The sequence below is a fragment of the Triticum aestivum genome, chromosome 3D (genome assembly GCF_018294505.1).
Source record: "Triticum aestivum cultivar Chinese Spring chromosome 3D, IWGSC CS RefSeq v2.1, whole genome shotgun sequence".
NCBI lineage: Eukaryota > Viridiplantae > Streptophyta > Magnoliopsida > Poales > Poaceae > Triticum > Triticum aestivum.
In genome coordinates this window covers 373963139-373985793 of record NC_057802.1, presented here as the reverse complement: position 1 = coordinate 373985793, position 22655 = coordinate 373963139, and the positions used below count along the sequence as shown (strand labels likewise).

The 22655-nt window shown below is 47.1% G+C and overlaps 1 pseudogene; it reads left to right on the top strand.

The window, feature by feature from the left end:
- LOC123076310 (uncharacterized) overlaps positions 1–22655 on the top strand; it is a 174692-nt pseudogene that overhangs the window by 124044 nt on the left and 27993 nt on the right.

Here is a 22655-nt window from a genome sequence, read left to right as displayed (position 1 = left end):
AGAGATCCGGATATATATATCCACTTGGATGTAGGTCTTCATAAAGTATTATTGTTAACATTACCCTTGAGGTAAAAGGTTGGGAGGCGAAACTATAAGACCCTATCTTTCTCTGTGTCTGATTGAAACCTTGTACCCATAAGTATCGCGTGAGTGTTAGCAATTGCGAAAGATTAAATGATAGTTGAGTATGTGGACTTGCTAAAAACCTCTTATATTGACTCTTTCCGATGTTATGATAAATTGCAATTGCTTCAATGACTGAGATCATAGTTTGTTAGTTTTCATTGAAATTTCTGATTCATACTTTACCTTGTGAATGAATTGTTACTTTAGCATAAGAAATTATATGGCATTATATGTTGTTGTTCTAAAGATGATCATGATGCCCTCATGTCCGTATTTTATTTTATCGACACCTCTACCTCTAAACATGTGGACATATTTATCGATATTGGCTTTCGCTTGAGGACAAGCGAGATCTAAGCTTGGGGGAGTTGATACGTACATTTTGCATCATGCTTTTATATCGATATTCATTGAATTATGGTCTGTTATTACACATTATATCACAATACGTATGCCTATTCTGTCTTATTTTATAAGGTTTACATGAAGAGGGAGAATGCCGGTAGCTGGAATTCTGGACTGGAAAAGGAGCAAATATAAGAGACCTATTCTGCACAACTCCAAAAGTCCTGAAACTTCACGGAGCATGTTTTTGTAATATATAAAAAATATTGGGCGAAGAAAGAACCAGAGTGGGGCCACCAGACAGCCAGAAGGTTGGAGGGCGCGCCCCCGACCTTGTGGGGCCCCTGGCAGGCCTCCGGTGCCCATCTTCTGCTATATGGTGTCTTTTACCCTGGAAAAAAATGAGAAGGAAGCTTTCAGGATGAAGCGCCGCCGTCTCGAGGCGGAACCTGGGCAGAACCAATCTAGGGCTCCGGCGGAGCTGTTCTGCCGGAGAAACATCCCTCTCGGAGGGGGAAATCGAAGCCATCGTCATCACCAACGATGCTCTCATCGAGAGGGGTCAATCTCCATCAACATCTTCACCAACACTATCTCCTCTCAAACCCTAGTTCATCTCTTGTATTCGATCTTGGTCCCAAAACCTCAGATTGGTACCTGTGGGTTGCTAGTAGTGTTGATTACTCCTTGTAGTTGATGCTAGTTGGTTTATCCGGTGGAAGATCATATGTTCAGATCCTTAATGATAATTAATACTCCTCTGATTATGATTATGATTATGATTATGCTTTGTGAGTAGTTATGTTTGTTCCTGAGGAAATGGGAGAAGTCTTGTTATAAGTAATCATGTGAATTTGGTATTCGTTCGATATTTTGATGAGATGTATGCTGTCTTTCCTCTAGTGGTGTTATGTGAACGTCGACTACATGACACTTCACCATTATTTGGGCCTAGGGGAAGGCACTGGGAAGTAATAAGTAGATGATGGGTTACTAGAGTGACAAAAGCTTAAACCCTAGTTTATGCGTTGCTTCGTAAGGGGTTGATTTGGATCCATATGTTTCATGCTATGGTTAGGTTTACCTTAATTCTTCTTTCATAGTTGCGGATGCTTGCGAGAGGGGTTAATCATAAGTGGGGGGCTTGTCCAAGGAAGGGCAGCACCCAAGCACCGGTCTACCCACATATCAAATTATCAAAGTAACGAACGCGAATCATATGAGCATGATGAAAACTAGCTTGACAACAATTTCCATGTGTCCTCGGGAGTGCTTTGCATTATATTAGAGTTCGTCAAGGCTTGTCCTTTGCTATAAAAAGGATTGGGCCACCTTTCTGCACCTTGTTTACTTTTATTACTTGTTACCCGTTATGATTTATCTTATCACAAAACTATCTGTTACCAATAATTTCAGTGCTTGCAGAGAATACCTTGCTGAAAACTACTTGTCATTTCCTTCTGCTCCTTGTTGGGTTCGACAATCTTACTTATCGAAAGGACTATGATAGATCCCCTATACTTGTGGGTCATCACGGCGGCGTCCCCTTCGCCAGGGATGACGGGCGAGGTGGTGGTGGACGTTATGATCTCGCACCCGAGGACGCCGCAAGAGGCGCGTGGCGGCCGAAGCTTTCTTTGACGTCGATGGTGCTTGATGCGGGAGAATCCTAGCCATTTGAGGTCTGTGGATTGTAAGGTCTTTGGCACTTGTGGCAGCGGCCTTTACATTAATGGTGGCGGTTATCATGGTCATGTGGATGACACGATGGTTGGATCTTCATTTTGGGATGGTCTCCAGCTCGATGCGTCGCGGTCAATGGCACTATGGGACGTCCTCTACTGTTACCATGGAGTTTTGAGGCCGGTGGAGGTATGGGGCGCCCCCTCTCCATTGCGAGATCGGGTTCGATTTGACTCAGCATGTGCTAAACACGACGGGTCATGCAGACTTATCAAGTCGGCCCACTCCAGGAGTGGTGATGCATGACGTCTCATGAGGAGGCGTCAATCCTATGAATCAAAGAGGCCCTAAACATAGGTATGATGAATAAATAATAATTGCTCTAGCTCTAGATATGTGGATAACGTGTCCTTGTGATACCACGATCGATTGTTGCCGAATCAAGGATTGAGTCGTCCAACCTTGGACCTAATCCGTCTCGTACAGTTACCTCAGTTATTAAGGAATTAACAGACTAACGCATTAGAATTTGATGCCTGCATGAGTGTCCCCTAAGGAATTGGTTCCGATTACTGTACTAGCCGATGTTCGATATAGTTTTCCACTCTCCCTTGCACGTTGTCTCTCCTTGTGCCGACGTGAGTCCTAGGAAACACACGCGCGCGCGCGAAGCTGATGGGTTTAGCCTCAAGGGATTACTCACACATCACAATCGAATCACAAAAAAAGACACTGTAAATAGTTTAATTGAAGATGAATGAGTAACCGTGTTAAAATACCGTTGATTGGGATGTGATCCTAATTATAAGTATTGATCTAATGGGAGACGAAAATGCTTTCCCATAATTTCTCCTTAGAAAAATATGAAGATCATGGATGATACGGGAAATAAAATTTTCTTTATCTAGAGTTTTTGTATAACTTAGAAATTTGATTCCTATGGAACAAACGTTTTCAAGAAATAAATATGTCCTTTTAGCTCTGAAAACAACTAGTAATACAGGTACCATATATAGCATTTTGACCTTTCCTTCTCTGGCTTGGAATTGCATGCTATTCATAACAGTCATTGAATTCCCTACTTTCAGCTTTAGTTCTCATATTAATAGTAGAATGCCCGTGCGTTTCTATGGGCTACAATGCATGTATTTGAGCAACTCGGTAGCAATCATCGGGTAAACCTTCTCTCTTGACCCCTCAAAAAACGTAGACCTCTCTCTCCACTCTTCCCTTGTCTATATATCTCCATCTCGCCATTCCTCCACTCACCCTTCCTCCCACTCTCTCTCTCGCTCCTTGTAGGACATGGATGTCGAGCGTGTCGCATGAGTAGGGTTGAGGGGATACAAGAGGAATAGGGGACTTCCTCATAAATCTCCCCAAAATGATGTTTAACTAAGCATCACTCTCTAGTTTGACGTAATTGGAATTTGAGCCGTCCTCTTAACCTAGAATATCACACATCATTGACCTCGTCAACGACTCATGAGTCTCAAGTAAAAGGTTGAAGTCATTTCTTCTGAAGTATAACTACAAAAGAATGGTGTGCATGAGCTTACTTCAAAACAACTTCTTGTGTGTCATCTCCACTGAGAATTTAGTAGCCACTTAAAAAATTAGGTAAGAAATATTCAAGTACAGACCGAAAAGTATCAAAGAACCTAGCAGAAGACCTGCAACCTTCAACCATGATAAAGGAACACCATTCACTAACACTGCATTTGATAGTATAAATAATTGGTAATAGTTATATCCTACCATAAGTGAAATGCTAAAAAACGCGAATATGCAAAGCTTGCGTAACATTCATTGATAGGTAGAAAGAGAGTACAAGGCGATGGTGTTACACTCGGAACGTACACACAAAGTGGAGAGAGTGAGAGAGAGAACACCTAAGCAGCAAGAAGAAGGGGCTGCTTAAACCCTAACTAAGTTGCTCATCCGGTGTCGATGATGTTAGCAACTCCGGATGCACCAGCCCTTGCCCACATCCGTGCCTCCTCCCGAATTAGGTCTAGTAGCTTCTGGCTAGAGGGGCGAGCATCATCGAAGATGACGTTGTTTCCAGATCTCCCACGCCGTCAGGGAGACAATGGCGTTTAGCCCTTTGCACATAGAGTGAGGTAAAGCAGTGCTCGAGCGCGCCCACCATTCGATGAAAGGCATTCCTTGCTCGGGGGGTTGGATTGGCGTCTGCACCAGGAGATGACGTCGAACCAAACTTGCCTGGAGAAGGGTAGTCACCGAGGAGATGTTGCATGGATTCCTCGGCTTGGTCGCATAGCACACATGAGTCCTCGTGCGGCAGTCCATGTCTCTGGAGTCTCTCAGTTGTCCAGCATCTGTTGAGGAAGGCGAGCCAGAGGAAGAACTTGACCCAGAGCGGTGCCCAAGTTTTCCAAACGAGCCGCCAGTTAGGGTCCGGGATGGCACCCACGAAGAGCTGATCATAGCAAGATTTGGCGGTGTATACGCCAGAGGAGGTCCAGCGCCAAGTTGGCTGATCCGGAGCTTTAGAGAGGTGCACCTGGCGCAAAGTTCGCCAAAGGTCAATGTACTGGAGCATCGCCATGGGCCCAAGCGTGCCCTGGATGTCCTGCACCCAGGAACGATGGAGCGGGCCGTCCCTCACGGTGCGATCTTTCCAGCGACAACAGGGGACCTGGGCGTAGATAAGAGGAGCAAGCTCGGCCACAAAGCTGCCATTAATCCAGTGATCTGTCCAGAATCGACAGCTCAGCCCATCGCCCACCGTCCAGGTTGTGGAAGCGCGAAACATGGTGCTGGCATATGGATCAGAGGGGAGGTGGAGAAGAGCCCAGGGCCTCCGCGGATCTATGCGCTACAGCCAAAGCCAGCGCACGCGCAGCGCGATCCCGACGGGATGAAGATCACGGACCCCGAGCCCCCCAAGGGAGAGGGGGCGGCAGACCCGCGCCCAATTGACCATGCATTGGCCGCCGCGGGTGTCTTGACCCAGCCCAGAGGAATCCGCGAATGATATTTTTCACTTGCCCTAGGATCTTCTTGTTGAGGGCAATCACCATAAGAATGTGCATTGGCATCGCGCAAAGGACGTGCCGAACGAAAGCAAGTCTTTCACCACGAGGTAGCATGGATATCCTCCTTGATCACCGGCCAACACGAGCGTAGGAACTCTGTCGAGAAGCCGTCCGGGCCGGGCGCCTTGCCGGACGAGAGGCTTTTGACCGCAGTGAAGGAATTATGCCCTAGAGGCAATAATAAATTTGTTATTTATATTTCCTTATATCATGATAAATGTTTATTATTCATGCTAGAATTGTATTAACCGGAAACTTAGTACAAGTGTGAATACATAGACAAAACAGAGTGTCCCTAGTATGCCTCTACTTGACTAGCTCGTTGATCAAAGATGGTTATATTTCCTGACCATAGACATGTGTTGCCATTTGATGAACGTGATCACATCATTAGAGAATGATGTGATGGATAAGACCCATCCGTTAGCTTAGCATAATGATCGTTTAGTTTTATTACTATTGCTTTCTTAATGACTTATATATGTTCCTCTGACTATGAGATTATGCAACTCCCGAATACCGGAGGAACACCTTGTGTGCTATCAAACATCACAACGTCAACTGGGTGATTATAAAGATGCTCTACAGGTGTCTCTGAAGGTGTTTGTTGGGTTGGCATAGATCAAGATTAGGATTTGTCACTCCGTGTATCGGAGAGGTATCTCTGGACCCTCTCGGTAATGCACATCACTATAAGCCTTGCAAGCAATGTGACTCATGAGTTAGTTATGGGATGATGCATTATGGAATGAGAAGAGACTTGTCGGTAACGAGATTGAACTAGGTATGAGGATACCGACGATCGAATATCGGGCAAGTAACATACCGATGACAAAGGGAATGACGTATGTTGTTATGCGGTTTGACCGATAAAGATCTTCATAGAATATGTAGGAGCCAATATGAGCATCCAGGTTCCGCTATTGGTTATTGACCAGAGATGTGTCTCGGTCATGTCTACATAGTTCTCGAACCCGTAGGGTCTGCACGCTTAACGTTCGATGACGATTTGTATTATGAGTTGTGTGTTTTGGTGACAGAAGTTTGTTCGGAGTCCCGGATGAGATCACGGACATGACGAGGAGTCTCAAAATGGTCGAGAGGTAAAGATTCATATATTGGAAGGTTGTATTCGGACATCGGAATGGTTCCGAGTGATTCGGGTATTTTACCGGAGTACCGAGGGGTTACCGGAACCCCCCCCCTCGGGGGAAATATTGGGCCTTAGTGGGCCTTATAGGAGAGAGAGGAGGGCCGCAAGGGGTGGCCGCGCCCCCCCCCCCATGGCAGTCCGAATTGGACTAGGGGAAGGGGCGGCGCCCCCTTTCCCTTTCCCTCTCCCTCTCCCTCTCCTTCCTTTTCCCTCCGGTGGAGAAAGGAAAAGGGGGGGCAAATCCTACTTGGACTAGGAGTCCAAGTAGGACTCCCCCCAGGGTGCGCCCCTCCTGGCCGCCGGCCTCCTCCTCCCCTCCTTTATATATGGGGGTGGGGAGCACCCCAAAGGCACATCAATTCTTCTCTTAGCCATGTGCGGTGCCCCCCTCCACAGTTTACTCCTCCGGTCATACCGTCGTAGTGCTTAGGCGAAGCCCTGCGTGGATCACATCACCAACACCCTCACCACGCCGTGTGCTGACGGAACTCTCCCTCGACCCTCTACTGGATCAACAGTTCGAGGGACGTCATCAAGCTGAACGTGTGCTGAACACGGAGGTGCCGTACGTTTGGTATTTGGATTGGTTGTATCATGAAGACGTTCGACTACATCAACCGCGTTAAACTAACGCTTCCCCTTTCGGTCTACGAGGGTACGTGGACACACTCTCCCCTCTTGTTGTTGTGCATCTCCTAGATAGATCTTGCGTGATCGTAGGATTTTTTTTAAATTGCATGCTACGTTCCCCAACAGTGGCATCCGAGCCAAGTCTATGCGTAGATGATATGCATGAGTAGAACACAAAGAGTTGTGGGCGATAATTGTCATACTACTTACCACCAACTTCTTACTTTGATTCGGCGATATTGTTGGATGAAGCGGCCCGGACCGACATTACATGACCGCGTTCATGAGACTGGTTCTACCGACGTGCTTTGCACACAGGTGGCTGGCGGGTGTCTGTTTCTCCAACTTTAGTTGAATCGAGTTTGACTATGGACGGTCCTTGTTGAAGGTTAAAACAGCACACTTGACGAAAAATTGTTGTGGTTTTGATGCGTAGGTAAGAACGGTTCTTGCTAGAAGCCCGTAGCAGCCACGTAAAACTTGCAACAATAAACTAGAGGACGTCTAACTTGTTTTTGCAGGGCATGTTGTGATGTGATATGGTCAAGACGTGATGAGATATAAATTGTTGTATGAGATGATCATGTTCTGTAAAAGTTATCAGCAACTGGCAGGAGCCTTATGGTTGTTGCTTTATTGTATGAAATGCAATCGCCATGTAATTGCTTTACTTTATCACTAAGCGGTAGCGATAGTCGTGGAAGCAATAGTTGGCGAGACGACAATGACGCTACGATGGAGATCAACGTGTCAAGCCGGTGATGATGCAAATCATGACGGTGCTTTGGAGATGGAGATCAAAGGCACAAGATGATGATGGCCATATCATGTCACATATTTTGATTCCATGTGATGTTTTTCTTTTTATGCATCTTATTTTGCTTAATACGGAGGTAGCATCATAAGATGATCCCTCACTAAATTTCAAGGTATAAGTGTTCTCCCTGAGTATGCACCGCTGCTACAGTTCGTCGTGTCGAGACACCACGTGATGATCGGGTGTGATAAGCTCTACGTTCACATACAACGGGTGCAAGCCAGTTTTGCACGTGCAGAATACTCGGGTTAAACTTGAAGAGCCTAGCATATGCAGATATGGCCTCGGAACACTGAGACCGAAAGGTCGAACGTGAATCATATAGTAGATATGATCAACATAGAGATGTTCACCATTGAAAACTACTCCATCTCACGTGATGATCGGACATGGTTTAGTTGATATGGATCACGTGATCATTTAGATGACTAGAAGGATGTCTATCTAAGTGGGAGTTCTTAAGTAATATGATTAATTGAACTTTAATTTATCATCAACTTAGTGCCTGATAGCTTTTTGCATATCTATATATGTTGTTGTAGATCAATGGCCCGTTCTACCATTCCCTTGAATTTTAATGCGTTCCTAGAGAAAGCTAAGTTGAAAGATGATGGTAGCAACTACACGGACTGGGTCCATAACTTGAGGATTACCCTCATTGCTGCATAGAAGAATTACGTCCTGGAAGCACCGCTAGGTGCAAGGCCCGCTGCAGGAGCAACTCTGGACGTTATGAACGTCTGGCAGACTAAAGCTGATGACTACTCGATAGTTCAGTGTGCCATGCTTTACGTCTTAGAATCGAGACTTCAAAGACGTTTTGAACGTAATGGAGCATATGAGATGTTCCAGGAGTTGAAGTTAATATTTCAAGCAAATGCCCGAGTTGAGAGATATGAAGTCTCCAACAAGTTCTATCGCTGCAAGATGGAGGAGAACAGTTATGTCAGTGAGCATATACTCAGAATGTTTGGGTACCATAACCACTTGACTCAGCTGGGAGTTAATCTTCCTGGTGATAGTGTCATTGACAGAGTTCTTAAATCACTGCCACCAAGCTATAAAGGCTTCGTGATGAGCTATAACATGCAAGGGATGGAAAAGACAATTACCGAGCTCTTCGTGATGCTAAAGGCTGCAGAGGTAGAAATCAAGAAGGAGCATCAAGTGTTGATGGTTAACAAGACCACTAGTTTCAAGAAAAAGGGCAAAGGGAAGAAGGGGAACTTCAAGAAGAATAGCAAGCAAGTTGCTGCTCCCGGGAAGAAGCCCAAGTCTAGACCTAAGCCTGAAACTGAGTGCTTCTACTGCAAAGGGACGGGTCACTGGAAGCTAAACTGCACCAAGTATTTGGCGGATAAGAAGGATGGCAAAGTGAAAGGTATATTTGATATACATGTTATTGATGTGTACCTTACTAATGCTCGTAGTAGCGCCTGGGTATTTGATACTGGTTCTGTTGCTCATATTTGCAACTCGAAATAGGGGTAACGAATTAAATGAAGATTGGCAAAGGACGAGGTGATGATGCGCGTGGGAAATGGTTCCAAAGTCGATGTGATCGCCGTCGGCATGCTACATCTACATCTACCTTCGGGATTAGTTTTAGACCTAAATAATTGTTATTTGGTGCAAGCGTTGAGCATGAACATTATATCTGGATCTTGTTTGATGCGAGACGGTTATTCATTTAAATCAGAGAATGATGGTTGTTCTATTAATATGAGTAATATATTTTATGGTCATGCACCCTTGATGAGTGGTCTATTTTTATTGATTCTCGATCGTAGTGATACACATATTCATAATATTGAAGCCAAAAGATGCAAAGTTAATAATGATAGTGCAACTTATTTGTGGCACTGCCGTTTAGGTCATATTGGTGTGTAAAGTGCATGAAGAAACTCCATGTTGCTGGGCTTTTGGAATCACTTGATTATGAACACTTGATACTTGCGAACCATGCCTCATGGGCAAGATGACTAAGACTCCGTTCTCCGGAACAATGGAGTGAGCAACTGACTTATTGAAAATAATACATACTGATGTATGCGGTCCGGTGAGTGTTGAGGCTCGCGGCGGGTATCGTTATTTTCTGACCTTCACAGATGATTTGAGCAGATAGGGGTATATCTACTTAATGAAACATAAGTCTGAAACATTTGAAAAGTTCAAAGAATTTCAGAGTGAAGTGGAAAATCATCGTAACAAGAAAATAAAGTTTCTACGATCTGATCGTGGAGGTGAATATTTGAGTTATGAGTTTGGTCTTCATTTCAAAACAATGTGGAATAGTTTCGCAACTCACGCCACCTGGAACACCACAGCGTAATGGTGTGTCCGAACATCGTAACCGTACTTTATTATATATGGTGCGATCTATGATGTCTCTTACCGATTTACCACTATCATTTTGGGGTTATGCTTTACAGATGGTTGCATTCATGTTAAATAGGGCACCATCTAAATCCGTTGAGATGGCACCATATGAACTGTAGTTTAGCAAGAAACCTAAGCTGTCGTTTCCTAAAGTTTGGGGTTGCGATGCTTATGTGAAAAAGCTTCAACCTGATAAGCTCGAACCCAAATCGGAGAAATGTGTCTTCATAGGATACCCAAAGGAGACTGTTGGGTACGCCTTCTATCACAGATCCGAAGGCAAGATATTCGTTGCTAAGAATAGATCCTTTCTAGAGAAGGAGTTTCTCTCGAAAGAAGTGAGTGGGAGGAAAGTAGAACTTGATGAGGTAATCGTACCTTCTCCCGAATTGGAAAGTAGTTCATCAGAGAAATCAGTTCCAGTGCTGCCTACAGCAATTATTGAGGAAGTTAATGATGATGATCATGAATCTTCAGATCAAGTTACTACCGAACCTCGTGGGTCAACCAGGGTACGTTCCGCACCAGAGTGGTACGGTAATCCTGTTCTGGAAGTTATGTTACTAGACCATTACGAACCTACGAACTATGAGGAAGCGATGATCAGCCCAGATTCCACGAAATGGCTTGAGGACATGAAATCTGAGATGGGATCCATGTATGAGAACAAAGTATGGACTTTGGTTGACTTGCCCGATGATTGGCAAGCCATAGAGAATAAATGGATTTTCAAGAAGAAGACTGACGCTGACGGTAATGTTACTGTATACAAAGCTTGACTTATTGTGAAAGGTTTTTGACAAGTTCAAGGGGTTGACTACGATGAGACCTTCTCAACCATAGCGATGCTTAAGTCTATCCGAATTATGTTAGCAATTGCCACATTTTATGATTATGAAAATTGGCAAATGGATGCCAAAACTGCATTCCTTAATGGATATCTTAAAAAAGAGTTCTATATGATGCAACCAGAAGCTTTTGTCGATCCTAAAGGTCCTAACAAAGTGTGCAAGCTTCAGCGATCCATTTATGGACTTGTGCAAGCCTCTCGGAGTTGGAATATACGCATTGATAGTGTGATCAAAGCATATGGTTTTATACAGACTTTTGGAGAAGCCTGTATTTACAAGAAAGTGAGTGGGAGCTCTGTAACATTTCCAATATTTTATGTAGATGGCATATTGTTGATTGGAAATAATACATAATTTCTGGATAGCATAAAAGGATACTTGAATAAGAATTTTTCAATGAAAGACCTCGGTGAAGCTGCTTCTATATTGGGCATCAAGATCTATAGAGATAGATCAAGACGCTTAATTGGACTTTCACAAAGCACATACCTTGATAAGGTTTTGAAGAAGTTCAAAATGGATCAGTCAAAGAAAGGATTCTTGCATGTGTTACAAGGTGTGAAGTTGAGTCAGACTCAATGCCCGACCACTGCAGAAGATAGAGAGAAAATGAAAGTCATTCCCTATGCCTCAGCCATAGGTTCTATCATGTATGCAATGCTATGTACCAGACCTAATGTGTGCCTTGCTATAAGTTTAGCAGGGAGGTACCAAAGTAATCCAGGAGTGGATCACTGGACAGCGGTCAAGAACATCCTGAAATACCTGAAAAGGACTAAGGATATGTTTCTCGTTTATGGAGGTGACAAAGAGCTTATCGTAAATGGTAACGTCGATGGAAGCTTTGACACTGATCCGGATGACTCTAAGTCACAAACCGGATACGTATTTATATTGAATGGTGGAGCTGTCAGTTGATGCAGTTCCAAGCAAAGCATCGTGGCAGGATCTACGTGTGAAGCGGAGTACATAGCTACTTTGGAAGCAGCAAATGAAGGAGTCTGGATGAAGGAGTTCATATCCGATCTAGGTGTAATACCTAGTGCATCGGGTCCAATGAGAATCTTTTGTGACAATACTCGAGCAATTGCCTTGGCGAAGGAATCCAGATTTCACAAGAGAACCAAACACATCAAGAGACGCTTCAATTCCATCCGCGATCAAGTCAAGGAGGGAGACATAGAGATTTGCAAAATACATACGGATCTGAATGTTGGAGACCCGTTGGCTAAGCCTCTTCCACGAGCAAAACATGATCAGCACCAAGACTCCATGGGTGTTAGAATCATTACTATGTAATCTAGATTACTGACTCTAGTGCAAGTGGGAGACTGAAGGAAATATGCCCTAGAGGCAATAATAAAGTTGTTATTTATATTTCCTTATATCATGATAAATGTTTATTATTCATGCTAAAACTGTATTAACCGGAAACTTAGTACATGTGTGAATACATAGACAAAACAGAGTGTCCCTAGTATGCCTCTACTTGACTAGCCCGTTGGTCAAAGATGGTTATGTTTCCTGAGCATAGACATGTGTTGTCATTTGATGAACGGGATCACATCATTAGAGAATGATGTGATGGACAAGACCCATCCGTTAGCTTAGCATAATGATCGTTTAGTTTTATTGCTATTGCTTTCTTCATGACTTATACTTGTTCCTCTGACTATGAGATTATGCAACTCCCGAATATCAGAGGAACACCTTGTGTGCTATCAAACGTCACAACGTAACTAGGTGATTATAAAGATGCTCTACAGGTGTCTCCGAAGGTGTTTGTTGGGTTGGCATAGATCAAGATTAGGATTTGTCACTCCGTGTATCGGAGAGGTATCTCTGGGCCCTCTCGGTAATGCACATCACTATAAGCCTTGCAAGCAATGTGACTAATGAGTTAGTTACGGGATGATGCATTACAGAACAAGTAAAGAGACTTGCTGGTAACGAGATTGAACTAGGTATGAGGATACCGATGATCGAATCTCGGGCAAGTAACATACCGATGACAAAGGGAATGACGTATGTTGTTATGCGGTTTGACCGATAAAGATCTTCGTAGAATATGTAGGAGCCAATATGAGCATCCAGGTTCCGCTATTGGTTATTGACCGGAGATGTGTCTCGGTCATGTTTATATAGTTCTCGAAACCGTAGGGTCCGTGCGCTTAATGTTCGATGACGATTTGTATTATGAGTTGTGTGTTTTGGTGACCGAAGTTTGTTCGGAGTCCCGAATGATATCACGGACATGACGAGGAGTCAATGGTTGAGAGGTAAAGATTCATATATTGTAAGGTTGTACTCGGACATCGGAATGGTTCTGAGTGATTCGGGTATTTTACCGGAGTACCGAGGGGTTACCGGAACCCCCCGGGGGAAATATTGGGCCTTAGTGGGCCTTAGCGGAGAGATAGGAGGGCTGCAAGGGGTGCCCCCCCCATGGCAGTCCGAATTGGACTTGGGGAAGGGGGGCGGCGCCCCCCTTTCCCTCTCCCTCTCCCTCTCCTTCCTTTTCCCTCCGGTGGAGAAAGGAAAGGGGGGTGAATCCTACTTGGACTAGGAGTCCAAGTAGGACTCCCCCAGGGCGCGCCCCTCCTGGCCGCCGGCCTCCTCCTCCCCTCCTTTATATACGAGGGCGGGGGGCACCCCAAAGGCACATCAATTGTTCTCTTAGCTGTGTGCGGTGCCCCCCTCCACAGTTTACTCCTCTGGTCATAGCGTCGTAGTGCTTAGGCGAAGCCCTGCACGGATCACATCACCAACACCGTCACCACGTCGTCGTGCTGACGGGACTCTCCCTCGACCCTCTACTAGATCAAGAGTTCGAGGGACATCATCGAGCTGAACGTGTGCTGAACACGGAGGTGCCGTACGTTCGGTACTTGGATCGATTGGATCGCGAAGACGTTCGACTATATCAACCGCGTTAAACTAACGCTTCCGCTTTCGGTCTATGAGGGTACGTGGACACACTCTCCCTTCTCGTTGCTATGCATCTCCTAGATAGATCTTGCATGATCGTAGGATTTTTTTGAAAATTGCATGCCACGTTCCCCAACACGCAGTACAAATCTCCTCCTCCGTGAAGGCAATATCAAGTGCCGCGAGATCAAATGCGCCATGGTGGAATTCACGCAGGTTGAGCGTGTAAGATCATGTGTCGGTGTCAAAACCGGTGGATCTCGGGTAGGGGGTCCCGAACTGTGCGTCTAAGGTCGATGGTAACAGGAGACAGGGGACACGATGTTTACCCAGGTTCGGGCCCTCTTGATGGAGGTAATACCCTACTTACTGCTTGATTGATCTTGATGAATATGAGGATTACAAGAGTTGATCTACCACGAGATCATAATGGCTAAACCCTAGATGTCTAGCCTGTATGCTTATGATTAATGTCATAATAATCTATCGACTAGCCTGGCCTTGGCTTATATAATGCACCAGAGGCCTAGGATAACAGGAGTCCTAGCCGAATACGTTGGTGGAGAGGAGTCCTTGTCTTGATCACCAAGTCTTGTGGAATACTCCTTATATGAGGCATGGGCTACCCGAAGTGGCCCATGAGTGAACCGCCATGGGGGTCCTCGGCCCGATCCACCTGGTCGGGAGACGATGTGGTGAGTACCCCCTAGTCCAGGACACCGTCAGTAGCCCCCTGAACCAGTCTTCAAGTTGGGGACGCTCCTCGATCCTTCCGAACTGTTCTTCATCTTTGGTCGCCGGTCTTGAAAACCGGTTCAACAAATCTTCTCATCTTCAATCTTGAGGATCGCCGAAGTGAATCCGAAGAGTTTACACGTCGGGTATCCAAGGAGCCCCTTTAAGTTCTCAGCCTTTATCAATGCCTTATTTTTATTTTTTACGCCACACCTCGAGTTTGAAGTTGTTCCCGTGCGGCGGTGTCCTCTTGCAGCCGAGCTCCAACGCCGGATTGCATTCAAGATATATTTTGCAGCCGAGCACCAACTATTGGGGATATTACCACTTGGCGTAAACCGGCCAGGACAGGCCGGGTTAACCCCATAAGTAGTTCATCTGTATCTGAAGTCCATGAAGACAGACGGTGACGCTTTATGAAGGCCCAGGGCCCAAAACCGGTTTAAGGCCTGTAGACATAAACCGGCATTGATATGCAAACTTGTGTTGTAAGATAGAAGTAGCAGAGACCGAGCCGGAAACGATTATGAGCCGGCCTCGGGATTCTGTAAACCGACGGCGTCAACCCATGTATATAAGGGGACGACCCGGCGGCGGTTCAAGGACAACAGACAACAACTCGAGGCTCGGGCAAAGCGTATTCGCTCCCTGGTCATCGAGACCCCATCAATTCCATCACAACTAGACGTAGGCTTTTACCTTCATCGTAAGGGGCCGAACTAGTATAAAACTCTCTTGCGTCCCTTGTCCGCTTTAACCCCTTTAAGCTAACCCGTAGCGATGGCTCCACGACTAGGTCCTTTCTCTGGGACATCTGCCGTGACAAAACCACAACAGTTGGCGCCCATCGTGGGGCTATCGCACGATGGTTTCAAGTTCTTGGAGGGCAACTTCGAAGGACTCAAGGGTTACGCTGTGGGCCGGATGACCAAGAGTCGTTGCGGCAAGCTCTACATCGACGATGCAGGCTGGGGCCCCGAGGCCGGCTCAATCGAGTACGGGTACTGGGTCCCCTTTGGTGGCATACACGTTTTCATTGGCAAGATCGGCGAACCGGGCCCTGAGCCGGACATCTGCACCGGCCTCGTCGAAATGGCTCAGCGTGCGAGATCTGCCCGGGTCAAGCCTGTCAGAAGCGTGCCTTCGTGGGAGTTATCCATGGAGGGGAATCTGAGGATAGATCAGAATCTGGTGGTGAGACCGTCGTTTATTCCGGCGACGAGTCATCGACCGGACAGACCGAGTCGTTATATCAGTTACAAGATGGCCGGATTGGGAGCTGTTCCGATGGCGACAGTATTCCGGACCCCTTTGATCTGCCAAACCGGGTTGCGATCTTCATGGCCGGTACGCAACCGGCGCTCCACTCTTCGACTGCAGCGGCGATGATTTCCGAATCGGCAGCGGCAACAGCGGCCGGGGCAGGAGGCCCTGTGCGACCGCCAGCTCAAGTTCTATCTGATTTGTTTGACGCGTTGGCAACGCTGATGGCGGAGGTTAACCCGGCGGATCAGGATGCGCACAATGCGGAAATCGCGAAAGTGAAAGATCAGATCACCCAGGCCAAAGCCGATTTAGCAGCTGAGGATACCAGGCTAGCCGCGGAGCGGGCCGCTTTGGATGCACAAGCTTACCGGATTATGCTGGATCAGAGTGCGTCGAACAAAGTCCTGAAGAGGAGGCACCGATCTCGCCTGCCGCCGGTTTATGACGCTAGAAATCTCTTTAACATCCCAGGAGCAAGGACCAGTAATCCGCCGGTGGTAAACCGGGCGGAGGCACCTGGAGCAGGAGAGCAGTTCAGCCACGTTTGGTGGATCCGCCTCGTCAGAACAACATTGTAGCACCGCATGTCCCCACGCCACCGGGTCATTATTCTAACCCGATGGACAACATTGTCGCTGCCGCTTAACGGTTGGCGGCCATCCCGATCGAAGGTGATTCTCCGGCGGCGGTCGAGACGCGTCGGGTTAAGGAGCTTCTTCAGATAGCCTTGGTTCAACAGGAGGCTTATTCATATAGTCGCGATCGGATTCATTCCACTCCCCGTCCAAGCCGGAGTTATAGCAGGCATATGGATGAACCGGCAGTGTCAAGCAATGCGCGGAACCGTGATCCGCCTCGCGGCAATAACCCGGCGGGTGGTGCTGGTGATGCTCAGGAGGTGGTGGACCGGGCTCGGGCACGCAGAGAGGCCGAGTTAGCGGCGCAGCATGAAGCCCGTCAGCCTACTCCGGTTCGTCCAACCACATCGGTGGAACCAGGAGTTACCTCTAGTTCTTTGGGAGTGTCGTGTCTCGTCCCGGCGTTACGCAATGTGCGCCTGCCCAAGGATTTCAAGGGCCCGCGCAAGGTGCCGAATTACACCGCTGATTTATCCCCTGAAACATGGGTCGAAAGCTATGAGATGGCCATGGAGATGCTGGATGTGGATGATGCAGCATGTGCGAAATACTTCACCATGATGCTAGAAGGGACAGCCCGCACTTGGTTAAAGAGCTTACCGGCTAATTCTATCAGGCCATGGGCCGAGTTGAGAGCCCGGTTTATTCAGAATTTCAAGGATACATGCAAGCAGCCCATGTCAATTATGGACTTAGCTGCCTGTGTCCAGGAGGAAGGAGAGTCAACAACCCATTGGGTGCGCCGGGTTTCGGAGATTTTGCATTCATCGGACCGCATCAATGCCGACACCGCAGTTTTAACATTGGAAGGCAATTGCCGGTTTGAACCCCTGAAGTTGAAGTTGGGACGGCTCAAACGTCATTGTAATGACATGGGAACCCTCATGGCTGCACTGGTGAAGTATGCCAACTCTGATAGTACCAAGGATCCTGAGTCTGACGATGATAGGACAGGGAAGGGAAAAAAGAGCGGCAACGCCAAGGGGCAGCACCACAACCCGGCAGGTCATGGAAACGGCGGCAAGCGTAAGGCGGACAATGGTTTAGACTTTGTGGCTAATACTAATACACATGACAAGGGCCAGCGGCGTAAGGGTAAACCGCCCCAGCGCGGTGGAAGGCCAAGTCCTAATCCGGACCGTTTGTCTTATCTATTGAATCAGCCCTGTCCAAAGCATGGGACGAAGGAGGACCCGTCCACGCACCTCTGGAAAGATTGTTATATCATGCAAGAGTTCAAAAATTCTGATTCTTTCCGGTATGATCATGGACCAGGAGGCGGTTCGGGCCCCGGCTCTCATGGGCCGGGTTATAGCGGAGGAAATTCCGGTTCAGGTTTTCACGGTAATCAGGGTGGACATAACAATCAAAGTAATCAAAGTAACCAAGGTGGCTATAATCATCAGGGTAGTCAGCAGCAGCAGTAGCAGTCGGGTTACCAGAGCAACCCGAAGCAGTTGAATAGCGGACAGTATCATGTCTTCACCACTAGCTTGGACAAGCGCGATCAGAAGCTTCATAAAAGGGTGGTGAATGCCGTTGAACCGGCGGTGCCCCGTTATTTGTGCTGGTCCGAGCAGCTGATTGTGTGGAGTAGAGAAGATCATCCACCCCGGGTTGACAATCCGGGTCATCTAGCTCTGGTGGTGGCACCTCAGGTGGGAGGTTATAAGTTCACTAAGGTACTCATGGATGGAGGGAGTAGTATCAATATCCTTTATTATGAAACTTTCCGTCGCATGGGGTTAACAGATAAAAATCTTAAACCGTCCAATACGGTGTTCCATGGTGTGGTGCCTGGTAAGTCGGCATATCCTGTTGGTAAGATAGCTCTGGAGGTGGCTTTTGGAGATGAGCATGACTCGAGATCAGAAACCTTGACCTTTGAAGTGGTGAAAATCAGAAGCCCGTATCTCTTATTTGGACGGCCAGCTTATGCTAAGTTTATGGCACGGCCTTGTTATGTCTATCTGCAGCTCAAGATGCCGGGTCACAAGGGAACTATAACCATACATGGGAGCCGCAAGATTGCTCCGGAGTGCGAAGAAGGTGATGTGGCTTATGCTGAGTCGGTTTGTGCAACAGAAGAGTTGAAATTTTACAAGGACAATGTTGATCCGACAGATATGACTTCGTTGAAGAAACCAACTACAGAGCATGATCCGGCCCTGAAGTTTAAATCGGCTGATGAGACTAAGCTTGTTGACTTCGTGCCTGGCGATTCTTCCAAGCAGTTTAGCATCAGCGCTAACTTGGATCCGAAATAGGAAAGCGCGCTCATCGAGTTCATCCGTGAGAATCGGGACATCTTTGCATGGAAGCCTTCTGACATGCCTGGTGTACCGAGAGAACTCGCTGAGCACACTCTCAATGTTTATCCTAAGTATAAACCGGTCAAGCAGTTTCTCCGCCGGTTCAATGAAGAAAGACGCAAAGCTATTGGAGAAGAAGTAGCCAAGCTCTTGGCGGCTGGATTTATCGTTGAAGTATTCCATCCTGAGTGGTTGGCTAATCCGGTGCTGGTCCTCAAGAAGAATGGCACTTGGCGTATGTGTGTAGACTACACAGATCTTAACAAAGCTTGTCCAGCAGATCCTTTTGCCCTTCCCCGTATTGATCAAATTATTGATGCTACGGCGGGTTGCGAGCGTTTAAGCTTTTTGGATGCATATTATGGTTATCATCAGATCAAAATGGCGGTGAAGGACCAGGAGAAGACAGCCTTCATAACTCCCTTTGGAGCCTTCTGCTATGTGTCCATGCCCTTTGGGCTCAAGAGTGCCCAGGCGACTTATCAACGGTGTGTGCAGAATTGTCTTCATAAGCAGATCGGCCACAATGTTCACGCCTATGTGGATGATATTGTGGTAAAATCAAGGAAGAAGGATACATTGATTGATGACTTGAAGGAAACCTTTGATAACCTACTGGTTTATAAAATGATGCTTAATCCGGCCAAGTGTGTCTTTGGTGTACCTTCAGGCAAGCTCTTGGGCTTTTTGGTGTCTAACAGGGGCATTGAAGCTAATCCGGAAAAGATCAAAGCCATCACCTCCTTGGCTAAACCGAAGTGTATCAATGATGTTCAACGCCAGGCGGGCCGGATTGCCGCGTTGAGCCGGTTTGTCAGTCGCCTAGGCGAGAAGGCCATCCCTTTGTATCAGATGCTGAAGAAAACGGATAGCTTCGTCTGGAGTGACGCCGCTAATGAAGCATTTGAGGACTTAAAGCGGCAGCTAGCTAATCCGCCGATTCTCACTGCTCCGGTTGACAAAGAACCATTGTTGCTATATGTGGCAGCTAACGCTCGGGCTGTTAGTGTGGCTATTGTGGTGGAGCGCAAGGAGGCAGGAAAGGAATATCCGGTTCAGCGGCCGGTTTACTATATCAGTGAGGTACTTATTGAGTCCAAGCAGAGGTACCCGCATTGGCAAAAATTGGTGTATGGGGTTTTTATGGCAAGCTGGAAGCTTAAGCAGTATTTCCAAGGTCATCCCATCATGGTGGTCAGCTCTGCTCCTTTGGGGGATATAATCCAGAACAGGGAAGCAACTGGTCGGATTGCTAAGTGGGCTATCGAGCTCGGGCCTCATGGGTTGAAATACATACCCCAAACGGCGATCAAATCTCAGGCACTTGTGGATTTCATCAATGATTGGAAAGAATTACAAGCGCCAGAAGAGAAGCCGGATCACACTTATTGGACTATTCATTTTGATGGGTCCAGGCAATTGGAGGGCTCGGGGGCTGGAGTCGTATTAACTTCCCCACGAGCGTTACTCCATGGTCTTCGAATGGCTAAGGAGATGAATCTAAGCCGAGTTAAGTGCTTCGGTGACTCGGATCTGGTGGCTCAACAAGTGTCCGGCACTTGGGATTCCAAGGACCCACTAATGGCATCATATCGTCGTGAGGTGGATATTGTTGCAGGTCACTTTAAAGGTTATCAGGTGGATCATGTGGACCGGCGGAAGAATGAAGCGGCGGACGCTTTAAGCCGCCTGGGTTCCCAACGTAAACCGGTTCCACCTAACGTCTTCCTGGATGTTTTGCATAATCCGTCCGTCAAGCTCCCTGGTGAAGAGGATTTGGCTGTTCCTGATCCGGAGGCGCAGTTGGTGGCGGCTCTTCATGTTATCCCGGATTGGACGGTTCCATATCTGGTGTATATGAACCGGGGCGAGTTACCAGAGGATGAAACCTTGGCCAGGCAGATAATCCGGTGGTCCAAGTCCATGACTATTATCAATGGAGAGTTACATCATTGCAGTGTGACAGGGGCGTTTCAACGTTGTGTGTCTCCTGAGGAAGGCCATGAAATTGTGCGTGAGATCCACGAAGGAGATTGTGGTCACCACGCCGGTTGAAAATCTTTGGTGGCCAAGGCGTTTCGTCACGGTTTCTATTGGTTGACAGCTCATGCTGATGCCGAGGACTTGGTCAAAAGATGTGATGGTTGTCAGAAATTCTCAAGGCGCGCTCATATACCGGCTCAAGAATTGAGGATGATTCCAATCACCTGGCCCTTTGCAACTTGGGGGCTGGATATGGTTGGGCCTTTCAAGAGGTCCAAGGACAAGAAGACCCACCTTTTGTTGGCGGTTGATAAGTTCACGAAGTGGGTGGAGGCAAAGCCAGTTAGTAAGTGTGACGCAGCCACGGCGGTTCAATTCATCAAAAAGGTGATCTTCCGGTTTGGCTCCACACAGCATTATAACAGACAATGGTACCAATCTGTCAAAGGGTGCCATGAAGGAGTTCTGTCAACGTGAGCACATCCGGCTTGACGTGTCATCAGTGGCTCACCCCCAGTCCAATGGTCAAGCGGAGAGGGCCAATCAAGAGATCTTGAGAGGCATCAAACCCCGGCTTATGGTTCCTTTGCAACGGATGCCGGGTTGTTGGGTTGAGGAGTTACCTTCCGTGTTGTGGAGCATCAATACCACACCCAATAGATCGACAGGATACACACCATTCTTCATGGTTTATGGAGCGGAAGCAGTTCTTCCTAGTGACATCCGTCATGACTCGCCTCGTGTAGCGGCATATGTTGAAGCTGACAACGAGAAGGCACGGCAGGAAGCTCTTGACCTATTAGATGAGGAACGTGACATGGCAGCAGCCCGTTCGGCGATTTATCAGCAAGATCTGCGTCGTTATCATAGCCGCCGGGTTAGAACCAGAACCTTTCAAGAAGGCAATTTGGTGCTTCGGCTCATCCAGGATCAGACGGATATGCACAAGTTATCCCCCCCCCCTTGGGAAGGACCCTTTGTGGTCAGCAAGAATTTACACAACGGGTTGTACTACCTAATCGATGTTCGAGAGTGCAAAGACTCACGTAAATCGAAGGAGGAGACCAACCGGCCGTGGAATATTGCTCATCTTCGGCCTTACTATACTTGAGCTATAGGCTCTGCTTATGTACGTATTATGACATTGTATATATTATGATCAATATAATAAACCAGAACCTCAGCTAAAGCGGGGTATCTGTTGTTTTTCTTACATCATGTGTGGTTACATGGAGCTTACAAAGCGGCATCCGGTTTACCCCTTGATTTAGCTTCTCAAAGCTTCATATTCGATCACTTGGGGGCTTGGTCGTATCCGAACCATAGCTACACCTCTTGATCGGCGCAATGCCACAGCATCACTTGGGGGCTTGGTCGTATCCGAACCATAGCTACACCTCTTGATCGGCGCAATGCCACAGCATCACTTGGGGGCTTGGTTGTATCCGAACCATAGCTACACCTCTTGATCGGCACAATGCCACAACATCACTTGGGGGCTTGGTCGTATCCGAACCATAGCTACACCTCTTGATCGGCGCAATGCCACAACATCACTTGGGGGCTTGGTCGTACCCGAACCATAGCTACACCTCTTGATCGGCGTAATGCCACAACATCACTTGGGGTCTTGGTCGTATCTGAACCACAGTCACACCTCTTGATCAGCTCAAAGCCACATCAGTCCGGGGCCAAAGAGAGTGTTGTAAAACAACAGCTCAAACATAGGCACCCACTGAGCACA